The sequence below is a fragment of the Motacilla alba genome, chromosome Z (genome assembly GCF_015832195.1).
Source record: "Motacilla alba alba isolate MOTALB_02 chromosome Z, Motacilla_alba_V1.0_pri, whole genome shotgun sequence".
In the NCBI taxonomy this organism is placed as follows: Eukaryota; Metazoa; Chordata; class Aves; order Passeriformes; family Motacillidae; genus Motacilla; species Motacilla alba.
This window is the reverse complement of record NC_052046.1, coordinates 19,035,407-19,053,276: the sequence shown is the minus strand read 5'-3', so window position 1 is coordinate 19,053,276 and position 17,870 is coordinate 19,035,407. Positions and strand designations below refer to the sequence as shown.

At 38.7% G+C, this 17,870-nt stretch overlaps 1 protein-coding gene across 2 annotated transcripts in view; it reads left to right on the top strand.

The window, feature by feature from the left end:
• PDE4D (phosphodiesterase 4D) overlaps positions 1 to 17,870 on the top strand; it is a 530,024-nt gene that overhangs the window by 8,949 nt on the left and 503,205 nt on the right. The gene's annotated exons all lie outside the window — the stretch shown is intronic.

The window sequence follows — 17,870 nt, the reverse complement described above, 5'->3', positions numbered from 1 at the left end:
ATGTACTTTAGTTTGGATAAAGTTGTTTTTTTCATGTGGGGAAAAAATACTATCATTCTGCTTCAGGGAATTGTTTGACATATGCATTAAATAAAAATTTTAAAATTTGGATTGGTGATTCCTTAGAAGATCTAAAATTATGTTGTTTGAGAGAGTTATTCCATGAACAGACAGACTCTAAAAATATAAATACATACACACAAACATAAAACACACAGATATATCACTGTGTGAGAAAAATCTGAGCCCAAATCCGAACCCTAGTATTGAAGAACCAAACTTTACAGATACCAATTTATGTGCAAACTCTTGCTGACATACACTGAAAATGTTTCAAAGTAAGCTGTACTTGTGATGATCAGATATTCACTAGTGACTGAATTTAAGGACAAGCAATTCGGAAGGCATACTATGACAGAATGACAATTTATAATAATTTATAGGTTTTCTTCTTTTTTCCCTAGTTTCTACTTAAACTAATTTTCTTATCATTCAGATTTCTAAGTCATCCACTGTCAAACAGTAATTTTGGAATTCAATTACACTTTTACTAATAAAATTCAGTGAAAGAGCTTATACAAAACTATGTAAATGATCAAATTGCAAATAGTCTATTTTAAAAGTAGCATAATGCTAAAATAATTTGTAATATTAATCCATCCATGAAATTAACTTGATAATTCTAAATATTTAAATGAAGCCAGTTACATGAAAAGATTATACATGGAACTAAATTTGAAGAAGTATAAACCAGTGTTGGATTGTGACATGCTGTGCAGCCAGCCCATGCTAGTTAAAATTTTAATCTTTGAAAGCAAAATTCAGGTAAAACATGAGACTGTAGGAAAATCTTAAGACTCCTACTGTAAGTTACTCCTGTGCAAATGATTCACAAAGAGAAAAGAAGGGAAAGAAAGCAGATATGATCAGCAGTTTCATCTGCATTTGCTCCCTTGGGACAGTGTCTACAGGTTTATTTTCAGGTTTCTGGTGTTCAGCCTGGAGAAGTCTCTTGGGAGAGCCTTTTATTATTTAGGAATATTTGCAGAGGTAGTTAAAAACACATTCCTATGTGCTTCACTTATGGAAATTTTCTTATTGCTTTCTGCATCTTGACTGAACTCTTCGGCTAACCTGTATCCCAAAAATTCAGTTTGAAGTACACATCTGTTAAGGGAAACTTCACTCCAAATAAATGAAGCTTCGCAAAATATACCAGCAACTGAAAATATGTTTGCATAAGGAGAAGAGTAAAGGAATTTTTATCTAAGAAGTGTAGCCGGAGAGTGCTTATCAGTCCTTATCACACGAGCCTTCTGTGGTTGCACCCGTAAGGATGACAAGGCAGCAGTCTCTTCAGAGAGCAGGGGAAGCTGAAGAGAGCAGCAGAGAGGAGGGGAGCCTCTGGTGCAGCCCAAAGTCACAGTGGAGCTGGGGGAATATGGCAGCAGCTTCCCAGTGAGGAACCACTGCAGCAGTGGCTATGTCAGTATTTGCTGCCCTGCTGCCTTCTGTACTGGGAAGTGCTTCACACACTCACCCCTGAACCAGGACTGGCATGTTTGTTGTTGTCTGACAAAGCATATCTGTGTACCAGCAATAGCCGGGCTTGAGATGCAGCTGACCATCTGGACCCTGAATTTCTAAAGGATTCTTTCCAAATCAGGCTTAGCATTCTCCTCTGCTCCGTATTCATCTGGTTTTAATTCTGTTTCTTGGGAAATATGTTGCTCAGACATACTAGGCAGATACTGTACAGCAGGAAGTTTTCACCTTCATGTTTTAAAGAGCAAATAATAATTTTGAATCTAAATGTTTGCAGATTTTTAAGAGATTTTTTAGACAAACTTCAATAAAAATGTGATTGAGAATTGAAAAGAATTTTAAAAAGCTTTGCACAAGGTTTTCAGAGGAAATGAATGTCTTGGATTGAATTTATGTGTTTAATTCTCACAGCCATTGTTTTATATGTAAATGATTACATTATTTAACTGATGCATATATTAAGTACCACTATTATGATGCTTTTATTAGCTTTGTTTAAAAACCACTGAGAAAAATACAAAATAATATTTTCTTTTTCCTGGTTAAATACTGGGTGAATGACGAAAGCAAACTGTTTGGCCAAATGAAGACAGATTTATGAAGACAGTTCCCTAGATCCAAACTTCTCCTTTCCAAAGCAAAGACAGCAATGAATCTTTCTGTTGAAATAAATGCCAAAGCTACTGAAAGATAGAGAAAATGCATAGGGTTCCTTTAGCTTCTTAAGAGAATTTATGTATTGTTGAGCAACTGACTAGTGCTTATAACAATTTAAGTTGCATGTGCAACCTAAAATCATACATTCTTTTTATCATACTTTGTGCCTAAAAATCTCCTGTTTACTTTTAATTTTAGTAGAGAGAATCACAGAGTAGTCATGGCTGGATGGTTTATCCGGAGATCATTAAGCCCAATCCCTTTGGTTACCTAGACTGAGTTGGCCAGATACATGTCCAGTCCCTAAACATTTTTGAGTACTTTAGTTCCTTTTGCTTTTTCAGGTTTTTTTAATCAAGATATTTTTCCAAATTAAGTTCAGCACATGAAAGTGCCTGTCATAGTCTGTTTGCCTAGGCCAGACTCTCTTTGGTGGAAAAATAACTTATTTTGGAAGATTTTTCTCTAAAAAATATGTCCTTCTTTCACAACAGGAACACAAAAAGCTCTCAAACTATGGAAAGAGGAAAGTTTGAAAATTCTTTTGAAAGAAAATTTGGAATGAGAGAATTACCTCAAGGCTCACCCAGTTATTACAAACACAGAACTATGTCTACAAAATAATCAAGGTGATCTAAAACAAATAACAGGGAATCTTGACTAAGGAAGCAGAACCTGGGGAAAACAGGAAAGAAAAAGAACCTGTATCCAAATTTGTCTCCAAACAGTTTGTAGATGAAAGGTTATTTTCATTAAGGCATGTACTTGTGGAAGCAGCAGAATTGCTGTTTGTCGACAAAAAGATAAAAGGCCTTCAGGTCTTCATATGTATTTCTATAATAAAAATACCCAATGACAAATTGAGAAGAATGGAGCAGTAAATACATGGATATTTACCTATGGTGGAGTGTAAGCACTGCCTGTCCTAGTTTGTTCTTTACTTGTGTTCTTCCTTTACTGAATGTTTGTGTATCGCACAGATGTTGGCATTTCTAACTTTTTCAGGTTAATCTCAATGTGCCCTTTGTCTAACTCTTTGTCAATGCAATGGAATGGGGATCTAGAGGTACAAACGCATGGGATAAATCTCTTGTACAGTAACAGGTAATGTAAACAGAGTATTTTTTATGTGTTTACCTTAAAAGTTACAGGCACTTGGAATCTGCTATAGCATAAAATAGAAAATCAAATGAAAGACGGAGCATCATGATCTTTCTAGGTGTCTTTGTCATGAAAAGAACTCAATAGTTGGGAGGAAATCAATGTCCTTCAAGGCTGCCTCATATCATCAGGCAGACTCTTCTAAAGTTTATGAGTTAATCCATAAATATTTGGCACTGTCTGTGCTTCAGCTGAACTTTGCCAGAAAGTTTTGCAGGATTTTTTTCTTTTATGTTAGGCTGCTTCTCTCACTGCCAAAAAGTCTCAGAGAGCTTGCTGTGCTGTTATCACAACAATAAGTAGGATTGTTCCCGTGCCTAGATGTATTTGGGCTAATGTTGCCCTCAGCAGAACAGTGTTCACAATCTCTCTGGGCCATCTGTGCTGGTGAACAGCCACCCTTATGTGTGTGTGTGCCTGCTTCCTCTTGCTGGTACTGGCTGTGGCAACAGAGCTGCTCCATCCCTGAGCCTCCTCGGCACCCCCATCATATCCTGCCAAAAGATGCTAAGTGCCTGCCTGAACTTTCCCAGCATCAGTGGCAAAAATGCAAAGAAAGTCCATGAGGGCAGTGGGAGATGGGAGGTAAAGGCCTCCCAAGGGTGTCCTTGAAGGCTGAAAAGTCATCAGTCAGTCCTAAAGGCTGTCTCCACTGCTTCCATCATTCCACTCCCCTGGAGAGTCAGCAAGACTTGGGATAGCACAGGGTACCTGCATGAGGTGTTAGGGAAAGCAGAACAGGCCAGAGGTGCCACTGATGCTCACAGTTTTGCGATGGCCACTGTGAGGAACCACAGCTCTACCTAGCCAATGTTCCCAAATGCGGCACTCCTAGTGTAGGACCACAGGACCACATCCTTGCTTTGTGTGTGACCACCAGGGCTCTGGACTAAAAACCACAGTTAGAGCAGAGAGGGCAGTGGCATGGCAGACAATTTCCAGAGATGTCACAGGGTCCAGGTGTGGATAGCAGATACTACAAAGCTGGAAAGACCCTGCTTCAGAAGATCTTGTCTTCTTTTTGTGGTCTGGTGGGGATGGTTTACTTCAGGTCAGATTCCATGGTGAGAGGCCAGTGACTGTGAACACAAGAGTCTGGCAGTGGGATCATACATGGAGGGAATCCTGCTGCTTGATGCTAAGAAGAGCCTTGACTCAACTTCTCAGAGGGCTGTTGTGGGAGAAGGACTCACCTATGATGTCCACTGGGAAAGCCCCACAGAACACAGAGAATGATTGAATCTGGAAAGGTTCTGTGGAGGTCACCTTGTGCAACCACCTGCTCAGGCAGGGCCTCCTAGAGCCAGTTACCCAGGACCATACTTGGAGCCTTTCCAAGTATGTGCAAGGAAGGAAACTCCACAGATTCTCTGGGCAACTTGTGCCTAACATTCAGAGGCAGCCATCTGTATTTCAGTTCTTACCCCTTGCCTGCTCTCTTGTCACTGAGTAACACTGGCTGACCAGTCCCTCAGCTTTTCCTCCTATGTGGGTTGTCCATTCCCTGGAGCTCAACCAGGCTGTCTTATTGACTCACTAGGGAAGTCTCTTGAGTATTTCCTTGCATTTTTTTTGTCAAATGTTTTCAAATTGTCATTTCAAAGATGTTTGAAGTTTTTGTAAAGTGTCAAATAACAGTAAAGGAAATCAAATTCAGTCCCCATGACCTAATAAGCTATTTGATAGGATTGGAGTAATGAAGTAAATTTGCTGAACGATGTGACTAGGATAACACTATTAACAAGCAGTAATGTTTCAGGCTGTGATTATAATATAAATAATTAGTTCTTCCTCTTCTTTCATAACCCCTTCCAGCCCTCCCTTTTAAATATTCAGGAAAATATGTTTCTTTGACCTGTGCCAGCAGTAGGCCTCAAACTATATTTATTAAATTCTTTGAAGGGTCACAACCTACAGGATGCAATAAAGAGCTGTGTAATATTTTGCTGCGGTGCAACTCTTACAGCTTCCTGTGAGTCTCTTGAAGTGTGAAACTATCTTAGTTGGTATTTATTTAGCAACAAAAGCACCTGTAGAAATGAAACCAGGATCTAGCAGAACTGAGAATTATGGAAGTGTTTGCCCTTGGATGACAGATTCCATCAAGGCAGAAATTAATTTTCAGTTTATATATGGAGTGTTTTTGCGAACTGATTCTCAGTATTATATTTTTTTTAAATATATGAATGTATCTTAAATATTTTTGCTATAGGCAACAGTGTTGATCCTGGCTGTATTGTATGGGAGGTTTTTGCCATTTTATTCTCATCAGTTTCAATAAAGAAAGTGAGTCAGAATTTTCTCCTTCTCTCCAGGGTCCAGATAAGGCTTCATCTCCCTGATGCTTTGGGTAAAACAGATATGCCAGAGAGAAAGAAGCAGAACCTATCTTCCTTTTTCTATTAGTGGGATATTTCTGAAAAATGAAGGAATTGTTGGCTTGGGAGAAATTTGTTAGAGAAAAATGTTCCTGCTTTTTCAGATTACTTGGTGCTAATCAGTACAACAAAAGTAACACTATTTGTAAGAAATTTTTATAGCATTTAAATGAGCTAAACTCAGGGCTCAGAGGGGATGCTTGAGAGTTTGTCCTCAAAACTGTCAGATACAGGTTTTGCTGCCAGGCAAATAGAGGGTTCCAAGCCTCACAGGCCCTGATATAGGTATTGGCTGGGATTGAGTGGAGTCATCTGCTAAAGCCATGCACTGTAGTACTCTGGGAATTCCAGACATTTATTCATCTATGTGTGATCATCTCACTTCTTATGAAGCAGCTTCCGAAGTCACTCAAGTGCTCTCAGGATAAATTATTTTTTTTCCCATTACTACCTTCTACTATAAAGCACTGAGAAGGAAAAATGCTCAGATAAGTTGTTTGATAGAATCATTCTTATTTTCCCCTTCTTTTCAAGAACTGCCTACATATTTAGACTAACACTTGGACAATATATTCTTAGAAACAGCATGTTTGAAATACTTCCTTGGTAAATTTTCTATTTTCATCCTGCAACCTGGCCTTGAAGACAGCTCCTGTATGACAGGAAGAGAGGGGTCTCTCCTGAAGAGAGAGGTGAAAACTAGACAAAGTGCGCCAATGGACGAAGAGCTAATACTACAATATGGAAAATGAAACAAATATACTTCAGTTGGAAATGTGGATTTCAAGGTGATTCTTCTGTTGACTGAGAACTGAAGGAGGGTTTTGGGTCTCTGTAAAATGCAGTGAAAATGACAGTAAGTCCAGGAAGGTGAGCAATAGGCTCTTTCTGAGAAGAGAGTGAGTAGTGTGAGTACACATACATACAGGACTTTATGTTTAATATATAGTGTAAACATGTTATAGACATGTGTGCAGGGCTTCTTCTGATGCTGTCCTTAAAAGCTGTGTCCAAGCAGTTGTGGTAAATAGCCAAAAGTGAGAAATCGAGGTTGTGCTGCAGAGAGATCCACGAGGATATGTTAGTAATGGCCCAAATAAATTTTGCAAAAACAATGGAAAACTAGTAGTAGAAAATATCCAGAACAGTATATTTAAACAGAGTGAGAGTATTTGAGAAGATGAAAGATACAGTATAAAAAATCAGGGATTTTTTTCCTGTGAGTAGTAGGTGATTATATGGAGAAAACTTTCAGGGAACAAAGAACCAGTTAGTAAGAAACTGAGTATGCCTTTCCAAGATGTAAAACAGACCCTGCAAATGCAACTTAGACGTCAAGTAGCATGCATAATTGTAATGAAGCTGAGAGGCAATAATGCCTTTAAATATGCCTCTACAATTAAAAAGACTTTTTTTTTAAACTTCTTTTTTCTTATTTTTGACTTTCAGTATGAGAAAATTAAAGGAAGCAGGGAATGAAAACAAAAATTGTCTCAAATTAATTGCAAGGTAGAAATCAAATATGACTCATAAAATAGTAAAGATGACTCAGTTGTCAGTTTCAACACTTTCAAAGAAAGGGTGACATTTGCACTAAAACATAGCTGTGGATTTTGTTGACCAAAAATGAGAATAAGGAGGTTTGAGTGGTGGGAACTTGCAATTTGCAAAGTCTGTGTTCCCTGACATTGCATTTCTTAGTTTAGCTACGCTTCATCCAGGAAATTTTATTATGAGTGGGCATGCCTGCCAGGATGGTGCCATTTAGGGTTAAACAAGAGAGCCTGGGGTACAAAGCTGCTCAAGTACACTAACGTTTCATGCTGATTTATTTTCTGAACGGAGCAAGTTTTCTAAACTTGGCTTTAGCTAAGTACTGAAGGATGATTTCAAATGCCTAAACATGGGGACCCACACAAGAAAATTTAAGCCTAACTTTTATACACTTCAAGGTACCTGAAGATTAAAACTACAAAGGGAATTTATGCTCCTGTTTCATTTGAAAAAACTTCTTAGCTGTGTATTTACACAAGTAAGTGCTTAACTAAATTTTAAGTATGTTTTTATTATGACAGTCATTATGTACATTGGGAAAAGACATGCAAAATGCTAAATAGGAAAAGTGCCCTTAAATTGAAGATATTTCTCTTCTTGACAGTTCAAAGTTTTTGTTATGCACCTTTCCCAGGAAAATCCCTGAAATATATTAATAATTCGTCTTCAAGTGTGTCTGGCTTAGCTAGCATTGCTCGCTGACTTTTTTAATGTATCAGACATGGAGAAGAATAGTTCAAGTAAACTTGGTATTCTGCAGAGAAAATTTGAAAATATTTATTTACTTTCATGTGCTACCCTTCACACAAAATAGAGTGCAAATACCAATAACAAAATGATTTACAGCAGGAGGCTCACAAAATTATACCTAATCTTCTGTTTTTCCTCAAAGGAACTTAAAATTGCCATTTTTCAAAGAATATGCTCAAGCTGTTTATGGCCAAGTATGACAAATCGCACAAATTGGTAGAACATATCTTCCAGCCAATAAAATATAATCTTATATTTCAGTAGAAAATTAAACCACTATTTAGAGTAAAAATTCAATTAAAGAAATATTGTGTCTTTCAGAATGGAAGAGCTCTACAATAAATACACAATCAACAAAAATAAGATTGTTCACTTATAAGGTTTCCTTAATTTAAGGTCTTTTATGATTTGAAGGCAATTAATCTTCATTAGGTGTCCTGTCCCTACACATATTTTATTAGTCATAAATCAACCAAAATGAGGTACATCATAGTTAAATTATTTGCCTGAGTTAGGAAAAAACCCTTTCATTTATATCATAATCATAGATTGTATATGTTAAGCCTTTTGAGGTTGTGCAGTGAAAGTATTTGGGTCCCTCTGTATTTTTGTATGGGCATCTGAGGCCAGTACTTGGGAAAATAAGCAAGAACACCATATGGCATTAGAGCTCAGACTGATTTCTCCCCTTTCCTCTGTACCAAGAGTGAAGGTCCTCAATTTGTCACAGGTATAGGGCATGAAACTGGTGTTACACCCAAAAGGTTCCCTACTGCTCTACAGGAGACACATGGTTAAGGTGGAGTAAAGGTGATTGTCCACATTAAAATTCAATGGTAGAGATAAATTTCTGACAAAAACTTGATGCTCACAGGGGGACCATGGTGTTTAAATGAGAGAAGTAAGAACAAATACAACCTTTTGGTGTAATGTAAAGATGAAGAAAAGAAAAAATCTGCATTTTTAATCTTAGATACTAAGAAGTTTATTCTCTCATGTCATTATTTCTTGTGTCAGTAGAGTCCTTTATTCACCATAAAATGGGAGAGAAAAAGATTTTAGATGTTTTGTCAGTCTGATATTATCTGATGTTTATTTACTTTTTCTACTTCTCCTAAGAGTTGTTTGTATCCTTATGATTTAAGACTTGTCATAATTAGGGATTTTGTACTTTCCTGCCTGGAAAGTCCAGTGCAGACTGTATATGGCATTTTCAGGCATCTGATAAGAATCAAGGGAGATGCAGGGCAGAGGACTGCTTTATTTAGAAGTGTATGTAAAAGGAAATGCCCTAAGAGAGTTGCTTAGTTGGAACAAGATTTGTAAAAGTAAACATGTTAGTTCATTTCAAAAAGTACAAACCTTGATAATACACGTGTGTACATAAAGGCATTGAAGCATCATTTTAAATTATGGTCTCTCACACTGCCCATTTAAGAGCTTGAATGAACTAATAATTTTTTTTATTTAAACAGTTTCTTCTCAGAAGCTAATGTTTAGTAGTAACTCTTAAAAATATCACTGTGAACATGTCTGTCATTGTTATTGTTTGTTATAACACCACTCAATTCTGGTGGACAAAAACAAGATTCTGTTTTAGTTTGGATTATATATGTGAAATGGCATTCCCTTGATGTATAGAAATGCAATAATGAAAGTTCCTGCTTTAATTTATTTGTGGTTTTGAGGGGTTTCTGACTTTTAGTTACAGAGTTCTCTTTCCCTGGAATGGCCTAGTGCAGAGCTCTGCAGTCAGAGCTGCAGATATTGAATTTGGTTTTCTAAACGGGCTGGAAAAAAGGCTTTTTGCTGTCCTTCTCAATGGCAGAGTTGCAGTTTCCTTTTGTAATAGTCACTTTCTGAGCTTTTTGCTCTATTAGTTGTTGGGCAAATTTTGCCTGGATCTGTTTTTTTTGACCCCTTTGCCTGAGCTGATACTAGCTCTTGTCCCATTAGTCAGAGTTCAGGAGATGCAGAGAGAGAGACCATTTCTCAGAACATCATTGTCTGTCTCTCAGAAAGGTCATGAGTTTCTTGAAGCTGGTCATGACATTCTTCCATCCACCCCCTCAGGGTCTACAGGGTAGTAAGGAGCCGCGAAGTTTGGCAAATTAGATAAATATATGTTTTAAAGCAACACAGCTGTTCAACTTCCTCCTTCCCCCTCACTGTGCAGTTCTGGGAGTGCAGCATTCCCATCACTATATTCCCACACTTTAGTGGTCAGTATCATCCTGACTTGCAGTCCTCTCTTCTAAGGGTTGGTTTTTACTGTTTATTTCTTTTCTGGGTAAAAATGTCAGCTGATGCCTTACTTCAGAACAGACAAGAAGGGCAGTTTCCTTTCTTGTCTGTGATGAGAGCAATCCCATGATGGACATGGAAAGCAAGCTGTAGGTCTCCAGAGTTAATCATGTGCTTCATGTGTTCCATTACAGGAATATGCTTCATGTGTTCCGCCCTAGCAGGAGAGGAGCTGACCCCTTTGAGAGCCTCTGAAACACTGGAGCACATGTAAGCATGTGCAGCAGCTACCTGCTGTCAAAGCTGCTGGCACAGCCTCTATCTTAGGACAACTTTAACACTGAGCATCTTTTACTGCCTTGCGGTTTTCAGATGCCCTCAATTTTCCAAGTTGATGTAGGAAGAAAAGCGATGATCTAGCTGCCTAGGAGTTGAAAAAGCATTCAGAAACAAAGGCTGTGTAATCAAACCAGAAGTGTTTATGAGAGTCCATAAGCAATGAGCACTGTGATACTGCAATCTGCATGGCTGTTACTATTAAACATCACTCAAATCATCCATAGATTTTTCCCATCTCTCCCACTCTGGATTAGTATTTTTATTCTTTTGAGAAAAGATGAAAGGAAGCAAGTAGCAAGGTGTATTTGCAAAGAAAATGTCATTTTCTTCAGAAAGTACAGAGCAAATAGGCAGTAGTTTGTGCAGGTACAGAAGTCCAGTATGGCTCTGTCTTGTGCTGCTGGAATCAGTGCAGTTACTATTAAGCCTGTTAGAAGTATTGCCTTGTAACAATATACACGAGCTCAGTTTGGCTACAGGATGTGAGCAATAAAAACAATCACTTCCAGGCCATTTCTGGTCACAGTTACCTCTGAATGTTCAAGTGGTCCTGGGAATTTGGCTCCATGGGCTATTTTGCAAGTTCTCTTTTTTTCCAGCAAGGCTTTTCCTAATGGCTTTTGTCCTTATTGCTTTGGCTCCTTCTAGGGTACTAGCTTCCTTTTGGCTTTGCTGGGAATTAAAGCTCCTGCTTACCAAGAATCACATGCATCTATACCTTCCTGATTTTCTTACAATTTTCACCATTAAAAGATAGTTTTGTTAGCTAGATACTTTACTTTATGGTTTGGAATTTTCCATTCCTTTGACCTGCCTCTTCCTACCAGCAAAATAGGGAAGAAGGGATTTCACCAAGATACAACTTACACTTCAGGCCAAGGCTCTTTATGCACTAAAAGTCTTTCTCTCTGTGTCACTAAATTTCCTTATTTGGAGTAGGTATGCATAGGCTAGCATCCTTGTCTCTTAAATTCCAGGAATGTTTTTGGCAAAACAAAGTCTTGAAAACAAATACCTAAAAATTACTGCAAACTGCTACATTAAATTACACTTTTTTATAGACTCAGTTCACATACTCCCAATGCTTTTTGCATGTTTTACTACTGAAGGAGCTAAATTCAAGTTAACCATTATTTTCCAGAAACCTTAAATATTGCAGAAGTGAGGTCCTGTAAGAGAAATGTAAACCAAAGTAAAACAATAGTCTTGTATATGGGAGAGCAAATGGTATGGCATTTTGCTTCAGTAATTAATGAGAACCATAGTTGTTTCATTAATTCTGAGCCAGAGTTACTTTACTGTCTGCAGTCTGGCCTGTGGCCACCTCTATGTGGCAACGAATGCAAGTGAGTTGCACGTACTTAGGATCCTTCTTCTAATATATGCCATGGCTTTATAAAGCAGCATAAAATGTCTGTTTCTTTCTGCATCCTCTGGAAAGCAAGGGGGGATCCTTAATGCTTGGAGTATTGGGTATAATATTTGCAGCTTCCCTCATCAGTGTATTTTGGCACAATAAAGACTTGAACTATGTGGGATCTTGGTTTTTATCTGCAAATCCACAGTTAGAAAAAGGTCATGTCTGTCACCAAATCTAATGAAAACAATATGTTTCAGTGTTCTCAGTGAAACAAACTCTGGAAACTCCTTTCAGGTGACATGAGATGTTTTGTTTCTGTTTTAACGACAATTCTATGGTCTCCAAAACTATAGCAATATGAGTTCTCTTGAATGGCAAGTAAAAATGTTCCTTTTCTAAAAAGGTCAAAGCAATTTTTCAGCTATATCAAAGTGTATTTTAGCTCTGAAAATATCTTTCTGAAGCAAACTTACTTTGAAATGAATAAATTTCCACATAGTCAGTTTTCCTTGAAGAAATACCTCCTTGAAAATTTTTGACTAGTTTAGCTAGTACCTAAAGAAATGTCTCAGTAATAGCTCATGCTTCTTAGGCCTCTGGATGGAAACTATTTTCATCTGTAACTACATTCTCCTCAGGTTTGCACTCCTGGTTGTTTTAGTGATGAGAATAAAAATGTATTTTTTCCTTCGGGTTCATTTTTTGATACAGTTGTGTGATGTGCTGCCAACAGCTTCACCCAGTCTGGACTAAGACTTACAAGGACCCAAGTGGGATCTCTTCTGTGCAAAGCAACCAAGCATCTGTGTTAGACAAGCACAACCACAGGCCACATGGATAACCAAGAAATTTTCTGTACAGCAGCAAACACAGCCAGAAGTTTAGAAACTAGGTTAGCAGCTGTCTTATAGCATTTTGATGTAGAGCAGAAGAAAGTCAAGAATGGCTGTTAAGCCTGGTTCCAATGCAGGAAAAGGTTTAGCTGCATGCTCAAAAGAAAAGGGTGGAGTTAATTTGTAATCGGTAAGAGAATTTTGTAAGGAAATTTGCCATCCTCAGCTAACGTTCATTCTAAATAAGGAAGGAAACCGAGGCATGACAGTATCCACTTTGGAAAAGTATGGTGATTCTTGATATTGAAGTCTCTTGGTGGAAGTATGCAATAGGAAATGCAGGGGAAAAAATCAACAGTGAATAAGTAAATATGGAACTGAGAGTAGATCTACCAAGATATAAGATTCTAAAAGAAAAAGAAAAACCTTTAGACATGATGTTTTTGTTTTGATGTAGTTGTCACATTTAAAAATTCCTGAACAAAATTAGCAATCTTTCTTTTCAGAAGAAAATTATGCAAAGTTAGCATATTGCTAAGCTGGACTGCCAGGGCTATGGGTCTCTCACTCCTTATTTCCAAGTGGTTGACTCTAATTCTTTTGATCAACTGAAGTATATCTAGCAGATGATTCAATTTGCTATAGTGTAATGGCAGAAGCAATAACTGTCTCTATAAATATTTTTTACATTTAATTGAAATTGGAAATGATGGACATGGCTCTTGAGAATTTTAGATGGTAGTTTAAATTGGTAGTTTTAAAATGTAGCTGCAGATGTAACCTTAAATGTCTGGTTTGAAATTGCTTCATTACAGAACTGTAAAGAACATGTAGGGAAACGGCAGATGAAATTAATGCATATGAACAATCATCCACATGTGTACTGATTCCCTACTTTAATTTCACTTTTCCTGTGTGCTGATGAGGTAGTTACTTTGTTTTGATCTTTGAAAGCTCATTAAGAACACTCATTAAGCCTCAGAATACTCAGTGAAGTATAGCTTCTGCTGTTACATGCAGGGTACAGTTCAATAACCTTTTCAGATTACAACAATTTGGAGGTAATCAGGAATAGTACCCCAGAGACTGAGTTACTGAAACATGATATAGATAAAAACAAACATAGAGATGTCAGGCTGATGTTTTGTCAAGGCTGGCACCACTATCATATTTTAAGATGTTCAAAATTAAACTTTGTCACAAATAGACTGGAAACCAAATAAAAAGTACTGACACTTCAGCTTTACTTGCGCAAATTGGTTATTTTAATATCATTCTCCTTCCTGCTCTTTCTTTCTTGTTAACTGGAATTCCTTTACACATTTATTCTTCATTAAGTTCTACATTTTATCTCTGTTGTTGTCTGTCCCCTCCTGCTCTCCAAGGAGGAAATATTTTAGGCCCTTTTCTAAACTCTGCCCAAACTTCCTGAATTTTTAGTAATGTGTGCCACATCACTGCTGCCAGCATCCTCAGATCCTTCCTATGAGGCTGGGGATCTGTTGCTTTTGAACTGAAACTGGATAAAATATTGCATTTAAATGTATGGCAGCTCATAGAGCACTTAGAAAACAACAAGAGTAGGAGTGCACAAGCAAGCTTCAGTTTTGCTGAGGGGTGAAGCTCACACAAAACTCTGTAGGGTTAATTTCCTTGTTCCTGTGTTAAAGAAAATCATGCTTATCCCTAAATGAGGAATGCAAAACTTTACATAAACTATTAGCTGAGAATTATCATCTGCAACTTTTTTTGCACATAATGGACCCTTTCCTTTTGGTTCAGTCTTATCTCTCAGTCTCTCATTGCCACCAGTTGCTCATGAGGTGTCAGTCCCTTTTCCCCATGATGCTCTGCTATGAGCAATTTTCTTCATTTCATAGGTTTCATGCTTTTTGGCTCATTCTGCAATTAAGATGGTTCCTGTCTCTGCCATCCTTTCTCCTCCCTGCTCCCTCCCTTCTCCAAATGTGCTCAACAGCTGTTTGCTTTCTCTGTTGCACATTTGATTCTCTCACTCATGTATCAATAAAAGAACCTGCCACAGATGAATGGGAGCAAAGCTGAGATGTCTCTCAAAATGATTGCTTTAAAAAGTCTGCTTGCTTCATTACACCGATGTCACCTGGAGGGTGTGACAAGTCTTGGTAAACTCCTGAAGGTTTAGTGACTGGGTGAGGAAGTCAAGAAGCAAAGGGACTTTCTGTCTGCTGTAGCTTAGGGAGACTCAGAGGGAGACTGTTTAGTTCTGGCCCTTGCGCTGGCTAAGCAAGAAGGAAGTGCCCTCCTCTGCTAGCAATCCTGTGTTGTCAGAACAGGGAATTGAGTGAAATGGAGGCTTAAATAGGGACATGGCTGAGTCTTAGTGTCAGCTGAGCACATGGTTTACTGAGTCTGCTAGCTCAACTATTAGGAGTCTCCCTTTTTGGCAGTATTGAACTAAAACATGAGCTGAAGTTTTATCTCTGATTTAGCCTTTCAAAACAGCTATTTAGAATCTCATAGAATTGTTGCTGGGGCTCCATTTAATCTTTGAGGCAGAAGCACTCAGAGCCCAATGGCAAATGAGTCACCTAAGGAAGAAGGAGCTGTGGCAGAGCTGGGCTTGAGCAGGAAGAGATCATCACAGGACATCTCTATCTGATGTAGATAGACTTTCCTTAACCTTAACCAGAAGACCTGCCAGACCAGTGGCATGATGCTACAAAAATTATCTTAAGTATTATTAGGCTCTACACAAGGGCAGTGAACAAAAGGCTCCTGTACACTTATGAATCAATGAATTAGAAAAAAAAATTGTTTCGATATCTTTACAAGCATAATGTTTTTATTTTACACTGCCAATTACTTTTCCAATTTGGAATAATAAGTAATTAATTTAAAATAATTATATTCAACCTCAGCTGCAATAGAATTAACTTTTCTTAATTGCCAAACAAAATAAAATTTTGGTAGTCAGCATGGCTTTTGAGGGGAATGAGAGATCATCAAAGTAAATTAAATTAGGAGCCCAGTTGGGAAAATGAAGGCTTTTCAGCATACAGATAATTTCAATATTCAACATGTTTATTATTTGAGGATATTCTGTTTCAGATTCACAATAATCTAAGTCTTTAATATCAAATCAATTCCATATTAAACCAGGTTTTCCTGGATGTTTGAGTTATTGCGTTTCCACTTATTAGATTACATCTTTACATGACCTCTACCTTGAGATGACCGTTCCTTAATTTAGCATGTCAGTGTCAGAAAGGATTATGTTGCACCACAGAAGGCCATTTAGAAAAGAAGTCTGATTCACCCCAGATGGGATTCTCTAGAGAAATAAAGTATAACTTCAGCAGGCAATTCAGATGCTGGAATTTTGTTGAAGTATCAGTAGTGGCAAAGGTCAAAGGCCCATCTTCCCCTGTATCATAGGATCATAAAATGTTTTGGGTTGGAAGAGACCTTAAGATCAGCTAGCTCCAAAATCCCTGCCAAGGGCTGGGAACCTTCTATGAGACCAGGTTACTTACTTACTGAGCCCCATTTAGCTCAGTCTTGAGCACCTCCAAGGATAGGGAGTCCCCTGCCTTTCCACATGGCCTGTTCCAGTATCTCAACACATTTCCTGATATCTAATATAATTCATCCTACCCTCCTTCAGCTTCTCCTGTGTCCTATCCCTACATGACATCCTCTAGCCTTTTTGTAAGCCCTGTTTAAATACTGGAAGGCTCTATAAAGGTCTCCCTGAAGCCTTCTCCTCCTCAGTCTGAACAACCCCACGTTTCTCAGTCTCACACAGGGAATGTACTCCAGCCCGATGATCACCCTAGTTACTCTCCTCTTCAGTCATTCCTACAGGTCCATGTCTTTTGTGGGGAACCCCAGAGTTGGACATAGCATTCTGAGTGGAGTCTCACCAGAGCAGAACAGAGGGGGAGAATCCCCTCCCTTGACCTGCTGGCCACACTGTTTTTGATGTAGCCCAGGATGCAGTTGGCTTCCTGGGCTGCAAGTGCACACTGTTGACTCATACTGAGCTTTTCATCTTCAAGCACCAGGTCTGTGCCACCTGGTTTAGTCTCAGCCCATTCTCTGCCCAGCCTGTATTTGCCATTGGGACTACCCTGACCCAGGAGCAGGATCTTACACTTGCCCATGTTAAACTTTATGAGGTTTGCACAGTCTCACCTCTTAAGCCACTCAAGGTACCTTTGGATGGGATCCCTTCCCTTCAGTGTGTTAACAGCTCCTCACAGCCTCTTGTCATTGGCAATTTGCTGAGGTTGAACTTAATACCTCTGTCCAAATTGCTAGCAAAGATGTTGGAAAGACCTGGTCCCAATACTGACCCTTGGAGAATGATACATGTCACTGGTCTCCACTTGGACAGTTGACTGCAACTCTTTGTCTGTGACCATGCACCCAATTTTTTATCCATCCATCAAAATCTCTGTTTTCCTAGTTTAAAGGCAATGATATGCGGAACAGTGTCAAGTGCTTTCTGAAGTCCAGGTTGATGACATTTGTTGCACTTCTCTTATCCCCTGCTGCTGTAACCCCATCACAATAAGCCAATATTGTCAGGCATGATTTGCTCTCACTTGAATCATGTTGGTTGTCACCAGTCACCTCATTATTTTCCATGTGCTTTAGTGTAGTTCCCAGAAAGATCTGCTCCTAGAACCTGCCAACTACTGAGGTAAGACTGGCTGGCCTATAGTTCCCGGGGTCTTCCTTATCTCCCCTTTCAAAAATGGGGGTTATGTTTCCCCTTTTCCAGTCAATGGGAACTTCACCAAGCTGCCATGACTTAAATATGACAGAGAGTGGCTTAGCCACTTCTTCAGCCAGTTCCCTCACAGATGTATCTCCTTGCACTTGTTTACTTTCAAGTTCCTTAGATGTTCTTCATTCTCCCAATCTCTGCTTTCTACTTCTGCAACTTGAGCACTGGGGCTGGAACACTTGCTGGAAAAACACCGAGGCAAAAAATCATGGACTACCTTGGCATTCTCCACGTCCTGTGTACCTGGGTCTCCTATAGCTTTCCTGAGAGCAACA